This window comes from Salvia splendens, chromosome 11, assembly GCF_004379255.2.
Source record: "Salvia splendens isolate huo1 chromosome 11, SspV2, whole genome shotgun sequence".
NCBI lineage: Eukaryota > Viridiplantae > Streptophyta > Magnoliopsida > Lamiales > Lamiaceae > Salvia > Salvia splendens.
The window spans coordinates 34,583,266-34,596,393 of record NC_056042.1 but is presented as its reverse complement, the minus strand read 5'-3'; the positions used below and the strand labels follow the sequence as shown (position 1 = coordinate 34,596,393).

The 13,128-nt window shown below is 32.2% G+C and overlaps 1 long non-coding RNA gene and 1 pseudogene across 1 annotated transcript; both read right to left on the bottom strand.

The window, feature by feature from the left end:
- Positions 1 to 8,409: 8,409 nt before the first annotated feature.
- Positions 8,410 to 13,128, bottom strand: part of LOC121753672 — a 93,848-nt pseudogene continuing 89,129 nt past the window's right edge.
- LOC121753682 lies at positions 12,514 to 13,046 on the bottom strand. The gene is made up of 3 exons (XR_006040473.1): positions 12,993 to 13,046; positions 12,797 to 12,882; positions 12,514 to 12,537 (listed from the first exon to the last, which is right to left on the bottom strand). It is a non-coding gene; the product is annotated as an uncharacterized LOC121753682 (long non-coding RNA).

Sequence of the window (13,128 nt, the reverse complement as noted above, 5' to 3'; positions counted from 1 at the left end):
ATTTAAATAAAGTCTAAATCTCACATTAGCAGTAATAGATGGATTAGTGCGAGAGGCACACGTCAATGAAAATAAAAGAGCGCAAATGCAAAAAAGTTGATTAAATATCATAAATGCAAAATCAAGATAATTATCGATGTTATATTGTTACAATATGTTAGTTTCCCCCTTTTTGAGGTATACAAAATGTGGATCATGAGAACTATCTTAAATTGATAGCTGATAACTATGTCAACAACCTACGTTATGCATGTCAATACGAAGACATACGTACGTCTTAGTTATAGAACACAAGTACACTAAGATTTGAATAATACATTAATCAGTTCTAGTTAATTAACATGGAATATTTTAACATGTTTTTATAAGATTAAATCAAAATCTAAAACTCACATTAGCAATAGATGGATGAGGGCGAGAGGCACACGTCAATGAGAATAGAAGAGTGCAAACCACGAAAAAATTGATGAATTTATGCTCCATTTTGTGATATGATATGAAAAGTGATGAATAAACAATTTTCATAGACTTAATTTATAGAAATAGCCTGACACGATTCGAAGGTAATAATATCATAAATGCAAAATCAAGCTAATTATAGATATTTTAATAATTTGCTTGCTCAAAATAGGTTATGTTTCCCCCTTTTAATATTTTTTAATAAATGTAAAATCGGTTATTTAGTTACAACTAGCAATGTTTACCCCTTTTTGAGGTATACGTTATGTTTTCAATATTTTAATAAAAAAATACATTTAAATTGAATCAACAATATTCACATGGTAAATACTATCATAATATCAAGCTAATTATAGTTATTATGTTGTTACAATTGAATCAATAATATTCAGGTAAATTGAGTGGATAAATTGCTCTAACCTTCAGGGTTTATTATGAATCAAATTTCATTTGATGTGTTATCTTAAGATTTTAATTATATAATTTAAAATTTAATGAATATTGTAATTAAATTTAATTATATACTAAATTTGATAGTTAGTAGTACTATATTTTTACAATTGACTCAATCATATTCAGGAAAATTGAGTGAATAAATTTCTCTAACGTTTAGGGTTAATTATGAATAAAGTTTAATTTTAAAATTTTAATTATTAATTTTAAAATTTAATGAATATTGTAATTAAATTTAATTATATACTACATTTGATTATAATATAGTACTCCATCCTACAAGAGCATGCACTGTTTCCTTTTTAGTGCGTCCCACAAGAGTTACGCTCATTATTCCATTTATATTTTGAATAATTATTTGAAAGTTACGCTCATTATTCCATTTCTCTTTATTTTACTCTTATGTTTATCATCAAAATTTTATATTTAAAATTTAAATATGATATATGTATTCTCATATATCTAATAATCATACTTATTTTTTAATAGAAATAACACCCATTTTACATATATATTTGCTCTTATAAATATAAAATTACCGATATATAGTGATATGATACACAAGGAACGCGCAGTGGGGGCGTTTAAGGGCAACCATCACTTAGATAATTAAAATGCTAAGGGCTACCACTATTAATATTTAGGTATATACTCCATTTGTCAAATTCAAAAGCTAAACATTTATTTCAACATAAGATTTCTGCAGTGTTGTTTAGTGTGTTAAGTGAAGAGATGATATAGTACGAGAGAGAATAAATGAGAGTACATGATGTTTTTTTTTATTTTAGATACGTGTTACTTTGAACGAAACATCTTAAATGGAAAAATGTGTCATTTCAAATGTGACAGTTGAAGTATATTATTGTAATAAGAGTATTTTATACTAACAATTTTACTTATTTTCATTTTCTTTATTTGTTTTTCCTATTGGTCATATTTTTTGCCTTCTCTTTTTTTTTAAAAAAATATTACTATATTAAAACTTTTATAAGTGCATTAATTTACTTTGAATATTAATTTAAAAACATCCACTGCATTTACGTGTAATTGAATTTAATCTTGTAGAGAACTTTGTGTTTTCAATTTTTATTATGTCTTTTTCACGTTCAATAATGTGTAATTTCAAGTTTTAATATGTATTTTTCCACTTTGATGATTTTTTTAATTAAATATAAATTTAAATTAATTATGTATATAATATATGAGAGAAATAAATGAATGAAAAATTGAAGACTAAGACCATGAATATTATGTCATGAGTGTAGATAGGACTTGTGGTTAATAACATAGTACTATCATTCACTTTCAATCACGAAATAGTCATAAAATTGATAAGAACGGTACAAACCCAAGATACTCATAGGAGTGCAAATCACGAAAATATTGATGAATTTATGCTTCATATATCGAAAAAGAAAACTAGCATGGCTTTATTGATGTATAATTGTAGATCACACAAAGATCAAGATCCAAAAAATGCTTCTTGCTTGTTCATGAATTGTTTAGAGAATCATTTTCAGTTACTCCATTGTGAAAAATCGTCATTTATGCATTTTCTTTATTGAATAAGTGCACAATTAAGTTTCAGATCACCAAAACAAAAAAAACTCCATGTTAAGAGAAATTTTCATTTTCTTTTGGTATGCATTTAAAACTCAATTTCACTTTCAAGTTTCAATGGTGTACCTTTATGTTTTATGAATAGTTTGGAATTTATTTTCTTTAGTCCGCCGACATAACTTTGTAATAAAAATTACTCCTCCATATTCTAGACTAAGACAATAGATCGAATGTATGCATGTTACTCTCCACTTTGTCTTAATAAAATATTATATATATTCATACTAGTAATTAAATTTAGTTAAACGATAACCAACAGAAACTAACTGCCGATCTATATATAATCTATTTGTAATATAATAACTGGAAAACCTGACAAAGAATATGCTCTTTCATGTTTAACATATATCTGCCACAAAATACACACTTTAACCATTAATTAAGGGGAAAAACAAGAAATAGGGATCTAGGATAATAGTCCAAACACATACATTTTTGGTTAGTTGAGTAATTTTGTTTGGGCCCATTTCAAATTAGATAATCACATCAAAATAAAAAGAAAAAGAAATGCCTCGTTACTCTAAATTTTGTTTTATTATCAACATGCCTTTGTCGTTCACTTAATTATTCTACTTTACTATTCTATTTGTGGTGGAGTGTATGATGATATAATTAAACCTTGTTATATTTATAATTAATCCTTGTTATATCTATAATTAATCCTAATTACTAGTGATCTCAAATTAACTTATGATTATTATTCAACCCTCCCTCATTTGTGTAGAGTCATGTCCTAATAAGTATAAAGATCTTAATCCACAATATTATCGACAACTTAGTTTGTACAATGTTTTCTCTTTAAATAATATATTGAGAATCTGTGGTCGGAGTTTCCCTTCTCGCCAAATCAGATCATTGATAATATAAACGACATTTGAAATTGGACGGACAACCTATGGCAAGTGGAAGCGATCGAGTATGCCTTTTTATTTTGTACCCGACTGAAAGGTGACTCCCACATGTCTTGTGCTTCTCTTGAGTTCTTGGTAGCCTTTTTAGACGAAATTGATTTGTCTTTGTGTATGAAGTTTTGGCCTTCTTTCTTTGACTTTTGTTGATTTTGGTAGATTAGGTCATTTTATGTCCCGGTTTAGTTGATCTTCTCTTGTAGACAGGTTCATAGATATTCTTGACACACCAACTCGTGTTTTTGTGGCTTTAAGGTTTGTTTCCGTATAAAACAAAAGTAATTATAAAGTTAATTTGAATAAATACTTAAAAGTTGTAGGAACAAGTGTGCATTCTCAAATTTTGTTAGAACATGAGGTGACCAAAACAAAAGCTATGGCAATAGTGGTCCTCCACATGGCTGTTTTGTGGCAGTCGTAGGCCACATGACTTGCACAATTTGTTAATTTCATTTGTCAATTGAATCTTAGTGATTAAGTTAATTCTCTCATACAAAAGCCCCCACCTTAATAAAGTCGACTTTGACCCTCCAACCTCTCTCCATACACACATAATACACACAATAAACAAAATAAATATATATAGGTATAATCAAACGAAAATCATATCTTAAATAAGAACTAAAAAACTAAGATTTATCGTAAGGTACGACAGTCTAATGAATGTAAATAATGTCACACGACAATCTTATCGAACTAATTTTAACCTAAATTGCTATTTTAGTCATTTTAATACAAATTAGCATGACAATTTCGAAATCTGATTTTAATGCTAGCATCTTCTATAACACTAACATTTTTAAGTTGTAAGTTGAATAAATGGTATGTGTAACATGATGATATAAACTTTCTTATATTTATGTTGTGATGATATTTGTAGATTCGATGTGAGCCATCTTTTTTCTCACTCAAATACTCGATGAATTATAATACGTCAGAGTTATGTCTATAAACTTCTCATTTAAGTACATTGGTATTCGGTGCCCTAACTTATAATGTGTGACATGTTATATTTACAACAAAACAAAAACCAGCCTGTATATATATAATATAAAATTATATATGTTGTCTAATTATTTAATCAATTGATCCAATAAGCAATATTTTATTAGTGTTTCAACTTACCAACATATCAATGTATTATTCCTTCAACAATGTAAATCCAACTTTTTACACCTACGTAGTCACCTTATAACTAAAAGGCCGTCAATATCTTGGTCGTTTTTCCTAACCCCTTTTCATAAAGATTTCACCTTTAATTATTCCCCTTTTTCTATTGTAAAAATTATCTACTTTTTGAAAATTCAAAATCTATTAGTCACACTTATCACGCCGGAATCTCTATAAATACCCCTCTCCTACTCTTCACTTCTTCCCTTTTCCCCTTCTTTCCTCACTTCGACACTCCGAAAAAAAAAATATAATATTGAAAACCATGACGACTATCGAAAATCCGGTTTTTTACCAACTCCCGGTTCTCGAAGAAACAATTTCTCCTTCCGAAATCCGTGAACTCTTATCCCTACTTGACTCCCAACCTACGAACTGCCCAGCTTCCAGCTCGGAGACGAGCCGGTCGGTTTACTCCACCGAGGAGCGGAAGCGGAGGCGGATGATCTCGAACCGGGAGTCGGCCCGGCGGTCGCGCTGGCGAAAGAAGAAGCACCAAGAGGACCTCGTGAACGAGGCGGACCGGCTTAGACTTGAGAACCGGGAACTTGAAAACCGGCTCTCTGCGCTAGCTAACCAATGCCACTTGGTCCAACAGGACTCGAACCGGTTATTATCCGAATCGGTTTATCTTCAGCATAGACTCGCCGGTTTACAAGAAATCATAGCACCAACTATGATGCTACAATAATATTAACGTTAATTACAACAAATTACGGCTCAAAACTAATCCTTAATTACTCTTTTTCCTCATTTTTTGGGATTTATCTTTCTCATGCATGCATTATATGTGGTATTGAGTTTTTTAATCAACTAATTAACCACTTTTTGATGTGTGATTATGTAAAATTTGAGGCTTAGTGTTTTTATTTTTATTTCTTAGTGTTATTATTAGTTAGGCAGTTAAGGATTAGTTTGAGGTCATGATGTGAGATTTTCTCTCTATTGTATATATTTAATCATAATTTGTGTCACTATTGAGTCGTCCCATCCAAATTCTTTTTGTTTTCGAAGTTCTTTTTTCGATTAAATAAAAAAACTCGATTCAAAAATGGCGAGCACGTCCAGGACAACAATACAAAAAAAAATATAAACAATAAGAAATCAACGTATGAATACAAAATTAAAAACAAATATTTCTTCCGCAATCAATACAAGAGAAAAGCAGTGGACAAATACAAATAAACAAAAATAAAAGGGTAACATCGAGAATGGTTAAAAGTTTTTCATCTTAATCTCAATTAACGAATAAATTTTTGTATTTTTTAAATATTTTTTTTTGTAATTCCAAAGACAGAAGTTTTACTTTACAACCTTGGGGCATTAGCAATGGTGGACTATCTCCGGATCTAACGGCATATCTCCATTTTGTTCTGCCACATCAGCAAGCCCATCTCAAATCCTATTTCAGAGTCCATCTCATTTCCACATCATCACTATTTTATTTTATTTTTAATATCAATGTCTAGATATTTTAAATTAAACTATACATAATAAATTAATTCTTCGTAGTATTACAATATTGGGAAAAAAACAACAAGAAGCAACTTTCAATAAAAAAAATGTTCTACATAAAAAAACAATTAGAGAAGTAAAATTGAGATTGAGATTGGAGAGGTATGAATGTGAATTGACGGGGAATGAAATATATATATTGTATAAAAGATGACTTAAATTTTTATTTTTATTTTGAAAAAGGAGGGGGTGATCGGCTGGGCCGATCTATCGACCTTGGGGTGGAGGCGGAAGGGAGTGGCCATCGGCTCCCTCTCCACAATGGGAGCCGGTGGGAGCCATTGGGGGTGGGGGGAATCTCTGGACAAAATGGATAGAATAATTGTATCTACACTGTTGATAATTTTTATCATTATATTTTTTCGATGTGAAACAATGATAAAAGCCGCAAATATTAGAGCATTTAATTATTCATAAAGCTAATAATTTGACACCTAGTCAATTAAAATAAAGTGTTCCACCAAAATCAATAAAAGGATCGAAACTATTAAGCATTTGTCACTTCAAAGAATAGTAAAATCTCAACTTCACTAGATTCTACGCAAATCTTGAAACACGAATAATAAAAATCACCATAGTGGCTGAATATTATCCACATATCTTTATCAACTTTAGAGAGAATCACTATTATAATCTTTATGTGAATAAAACGTGTATGAAAATGAAAAGAGAAAAAAGGAATTTAAGATAAGTATTTGAATTTAAAAAAAGTACTCTTACGTGTTGGTAGAAGTAATCTAATTTTAGGAAGAACATTCTAACTAATATGAAAATATGTGCATGTCAATTATAGGTTTATATACTTTTACTATTTGCATCCACAATTTGTGAATCCAGTTTGTCTTTGTAGGGTTTCTTTAATCTTATGTTATCTTTATATATCTATAATTTTTGTAGATTGTTTTTATGTTTGGTAGGTATCCAATTATACATGTTTGGTCCACTTTTATGTATAGGTAAACGACGTTCAGTGCTTGTTTTGCGTTTGATATAAGAACTTCCCATTCTGCTTAAATATGTGGTGAGATTGCTACTCTTTGATGATGAAGATTGGCGTAGAACGTTCTGAAGTGTGTGGCTCGTTTGCTTCTGTTTTCTTAATTTGATTATGGTTTTAGATTCAACAATTGTTGTATTATCTTTTTATTGTTGTTTCTATTATGAGATGGTTCTGTATTGCTTATGTTATTGTTTTGGTTTGGACGTTTTGTGTCACATCAAAAAGATTAATTAAATTTGGCATTTTGATTAGAGGTTGGTGTGTAGATTTTTCTTTCTCACTCTCACTCTGTATATGAATGGCGGATGAAACAATATCAGAGGATGGATAAACTCATAAAATTGTCATATTATAATTTTTAGCAATTTGAAATATTTTGTTTTATACTACTACTTTCTTAATAAATTTATCCTCCGCAAATCAACAAATGGCTCCACCAACATTTCCATTGATTGAAATGTAAGTTTAGATATCATAATTACAACAAAACTTTCTTCCAAGTTACTAGGGCCAAAAGAAGGTTATTGGATGATAAAAAAAATCTTATTCATGCATGCATGTAATATTTTTTCTATGAAATCTGATTCACTTTATCCAAAGATCTAAAGTTTGTATCATCATTTCAAAATCAGCTTTTACACTTTTTAGCTTTTTTTTCTCGATGCAATACAAACGTTCGAGCCATGGAATGACGAGCAAAAGAGTAGCAATTTAGAACAAAAACATTGACAAAAAATCAACAAATAAATAAAGACAAACACCTTATCCAAAACTATCACTACAGTAGAAGTGCAACGATTGAATACAGAAAAACATAAGCAAAAAAGCAACACACATCCTTACGTTAGTTGTCAATCTTATCAACCAGAGAGGAGCGGTCTCACAAGAGCTCCAAATCAAGTACAATTTTTTAGTATCTAGAGATATTTGACTTGGTGTGCAAAAATAATTGCATGTAACTATAGACATTAGATATGTTGAATTTATAAATAGGACTACATGAAAAAGAAAAGATTTTAGCATCAATGGGAAATGGATACGCAGTCCCCATCAAATCAATGAAAGTTTGAAGTTGTGACCAAACATAATAAAAGAAACAAAAGATGAAGCGAAGGACAAACGGCTAGAAATTTTAATACGGAGTAACTATTAAGTTCGTGATATTATGTGTAGAGTTTAAAGTTCGTGGAAAAAAATAAACTTTTGAAAAATTTCGTGATATTAGACGCCAATATCTCAATAAAAAACAGCATTTTAATTACATAAGTGTAAGCAAATAAACGGTATAATTAACCATTCCATATTAATTTAATACCAAGAAATAATCCAAATGAAGAAATACAAGATATTACACAAAATACAAAATGAAATTTAATAAAGTAACACATACTTCAGCCCCAGCCACAGTATACTTCCATTTTCACAACAGAAGAAAATTCGACATCAAAATCAATAAAAGAAAAGGAAACAAAAAACAAAACATAATTGTATCCCTATGTCCAATCAATCCTATAAATGGTATATCTTCACCAACAAAGCGCTAATTCGAATATACAAACTCCCTATCCCCGACTCAAAATCGTCGTAGTAAGACCACGATTTTCCTTTGTAAGACTGAGACGAAAGGTATAAATCTCAATCCCCGTCTCGACTAGAAAAATATGTAGTAAAGTCACCAACGCTACATCATTCGGAGACCCTAAAAAGTTAGCTCGACGATAAAACATAATGCTCAATGCTTCAAGTGCAGAAATACAGAATATGGGAGTTGATTTTCATCTCAAATTGCATGGTCTAACAAAAAGGAACACAAAAACTAAGTTCAGGTATAGAAACAAACGATATCACTTAGAAAAACGGTCAGAGGTTCAAAATACCGCAACTTTAGTGATGTGGCGATGCTATTGGATCTCCCCATCCTCACCTAGTTCGCCATCTTCCAGCTCCTCATGACCACTCCGTTTCGCTCCATCACGGTGATCTTTTCTGTGTTTTTTTATGCCGGTTTTCGCTGTCGGATTCTGGTGAATATGCATGCTGAGGGATATGGATACAGTAAAAAAAATGTAAGATTATTGAACAGGTAACTTGTCCAAAGATATAGGTGGTCGGGGCGATTGGTTTACCTTTCTTGACTTTCTACAGTCGCTGCCATGCCTGCGGGACTTCTTTGTCTCCTCTTTCTCGTCTTTATCAGAACTCAAATCATCAGTTGGGCTCTGGTGCCGCTTCCTGTGTTTCTTCTCCTTTTCCTTTTCACGCCTTTTGTCATCTTTGTATCCATGAGTTTCCATTGAATCCACATTTTCAGTCTCTTCATCCTTTCTTGAAATATCTTTCTCCTTTTCTCTTTCGCGATCCCTATCTTTGTCTTTTCTTTCTTTATCTTTTCTCTTCTCCTCAGGCTCTTTCTCCTTTTTCGTCTACAAAGAAGCACATACATGTATTGGAAATCCATCAAAGTTTTCGATTAATTAATTGGAAATTCCAGACAATGTTCCAGTTGGATTTTCATTACCTTTTCTTCCTCTCGCTTTCGCTCCTTTTCCTTCGCTTTCTCTTGTAAACGAGAGACATATTCATCAAATACTTCTCTGCAGAAGTCTTCTTCTCCAATGGACCTAGAAAACACATGACAAAATCGGATTGAAGAAAATAATTAGCATGCATTTTATTAAACCTCGAATCAGATGCAGGCATTTCGAAACCAATTAAGAGTAGTTCACCGGTACTCTGAGCTTTCCTCGATTAGTGGCTTGCATTCCTCCCACGTGGATAGCACGTTTAATTCCTAAGATGAAGTAAAGAAAATGTGAGATTGAGCTAAACTATCAAACACATTCTTCCACCCTCAAGTACATCTAACGTACCTTTATGCTGCTCAATTTATCAGTTAAATCTTTGGCTAGACGTTTACGTTTCTTAACCTCTTTCTCTTCTTTCTCTTTAGCTCGATCAATTAGATCTTCGTATACTAGCTGCAATTTCACATGGACACAATTAGAAATTTCAAATTTGGCAGAGCCTCACATGGAGAAAACTATCAAATCGAAACTTAACGAAACTTACTTCTTGAGGAGAATAGAACGACAAGCAGACACGTATTCATACACAAACACAGAATGGAGGCATTAGCTAATTCAATCAGAATTTAGTACAAGGGTGATTAAGAATTCAGATCTCACATTCTATAGCAAAAACAAGTAGACAGACAAGTTTATCTATCAATGGCGAAAAATGATTGTGAAACCTATGTAAGGAAAACGAGTAGTGAAAAAACTGATACCTGCAAATTAATGTCAGATATGGAAGACAAAGCAGAAGTATATCCCAAAGAGGACTTAAACAAATGTCCATGTTGAAGCAACGGTGATCTAAAATGGAGAATAAGTAATAGATTAAGGTTCAAACTATCAACACAACAGTAGACTGAAGGAAGGTACTGGAATGGAAGTCACACAATTCCACCTTTTCCTGCTTCAAAACATCCTTTACTTGGGTTTTGTCTTCATCATACTGCACACAAGTAAAAGCACGAACAGAATACATGGTTGTTAGCCACGAATTGAAGCATCGACAATAGCAAGAGAAGAAACACGAGGACGCTCAGGTTGGAGAAACAGGAAGTCTGTCCTTCTAAGTTCACGAACTAGTTAACCACACAACTAGTTTGCAGCCTAGCAAAAATAGGTCTAAGTACCTTTTTCTCCAATTCTTCTGTTAGATCCTCGAACAAATCTTTGGGTGTGGAACCACTAGTGTTTGATGCAACTGCTTCATAAGCTTCAGAATCCTTGACCTGTGTTGATGATGGTAACAAAAAATGATAAACATAATACACAAGAATATGGAAGCATAATGGTAAATAAACATTAAACCAAAACAGAAACCAAAGACTAACATATTATCGCAAAGATATGTTAATATCTCCGATTAGATATAAAGCTAATAAATGTACCTTACGACAATAATCCGGCCAGAATGTTTTTGCAGTAATAGTGCCAGCAGCAATATGCTCTTCCAACATCTTACGAAATGCATCACGGTTCTTACGCTCAGCTCGTTTCAGTTGTTCCTTGATTTTCAAAAATTAATCAGAATCAAAGCAATCAGAGCAGGAGAGGCTGAAACAAAGCATATCCCTAGAAGTACCTTTTGTCTCTTCTTCTGCTCTTCCTCCTCCTTCTCCAAATCACGAATATAATCCTGTAGCAGTAACATGCAGTCATTGTTGTAGGTCCAGATGCATCATGCATATCATATAGACAATAAGGACCCTATAAATAGAACAATGCCTTATCATCAATGATAGCTCACCTGAAAGATGTCAAGCCGGTCTAGTTTATCTAGGCGTGTAGGTTCATCATCTTCCAGAAGATCTTGAACCTTCCGCCACTGGCTATCCACCTGACATTAAAAAAAATTACTTGAATGGGTTAGAATGCATGACGGGTGAAAAGGTGAAAAGTTAATGAACAAACGAAGCAAAGATACCTTGATATAATCACATGATTCTAGTAATTGCCTAAACTCCAGCCTATTCCGACGACTCTCCTCTTTAGCCTTTGCCTTCTCCTGGAACACAAAGCCATGCACATACATATAGAACTCAAGCAAAGGCCACTGCAGATGAAACTGTCATTACAGCTCATGTAACATGTGATTAGAATTGATTAAAACCACAATGCCACATACAACTCAACCATGCAGCTTTCCATTGATTTATTCATAAGCAGGCAACATGTAGATGATGTGTTCTGCACAACTCACCTCACGCAGGTTAAATCAAACATCTGATTAGGATTACATCCTCAAAGTGTATTATCCATACAAAAAATGTAATCTCAAATATAATCCCACAGGAATACTTAAATTGAAATCCATGATTCATTCACACAAAAGAGTTCTAGACTCTTACCAATGAACGAATTCATACATCACATAAAGCTGAACATGATTTAGCCTGATAACCATACATATCCAGGTCACTGTATAAGATTGACCTATAAATAATTTAAAATCTATTACTACTATGCTAACATGAAGGAAATCGTGAACTCTAATACTAGTAATAATTCACATTGGTAGCTACAGTGTATTCTAAAGTATTACATCAATAATTTGAAGATATAATAGGATGCAACTATGTAAGCTTAGTATTTCCCAAAACTCAAAGGACAATATGATCTATTGCATACCTTTTCTGAAGGTCCACCAATAGTTTCTAAAGAGATCCTCACGATCCACTTCTAGGTCAACAGCCTTGAACCGTTTATCATCTTCAAACATTGTCAGTGCTTTGCTGGTTGTTTTAGAAGTTAGAAAAAAAATTCCGGAATAAAAGTTGAGCAATAAAAAATTAGGAAGTGTTAACAACCTCCAACGTGTAGATGATGTGAGTTCTTCAGATTCCTAAGGCAAAAACACACACTAAATAAGTCTCTTATAATGCATACTGCAAACCAAGAACAGCAGTATACTCAATGAGAAACATGTCCATGGGTGAGGAACAGTGATAGGAACCAAAGCAAGAACCAAGGGTTATATTCTGAAGACGAGAAAGAAATTATTTCAAGCTGACATGTGTAAGATTGTCAAAAGATGTATAGTGAAAATCAAACACATATGGAGAAATATGGAACAGAAGTATTGAACAAATAGAGATCCTTACTTCCAACATCTTCACAAATCCTCCTTTGCTTTTCTTTGCCTGTGATGTCTATCCTCGGCCTCTATCTTTTTCCTTTGCATTAAGTACTAAAAAACAATGCAAGTACAAATATCAAAGATAAACAGACAAAATAAATTATATCTACAATAAGCAGGAACACATGAATAAAATATTATAAACATATTCATGTATTTACCTCATTGAATGGTTGCTTTTTTTCACCAAGTGTTTTCAAAGCACCATATCTTTTGTCATTAATTATCACCCTCATAGCCTGATACAGCGTTGATATCAATATGTAACAAGTTCAAAGCAATTATAGATGAACAGAG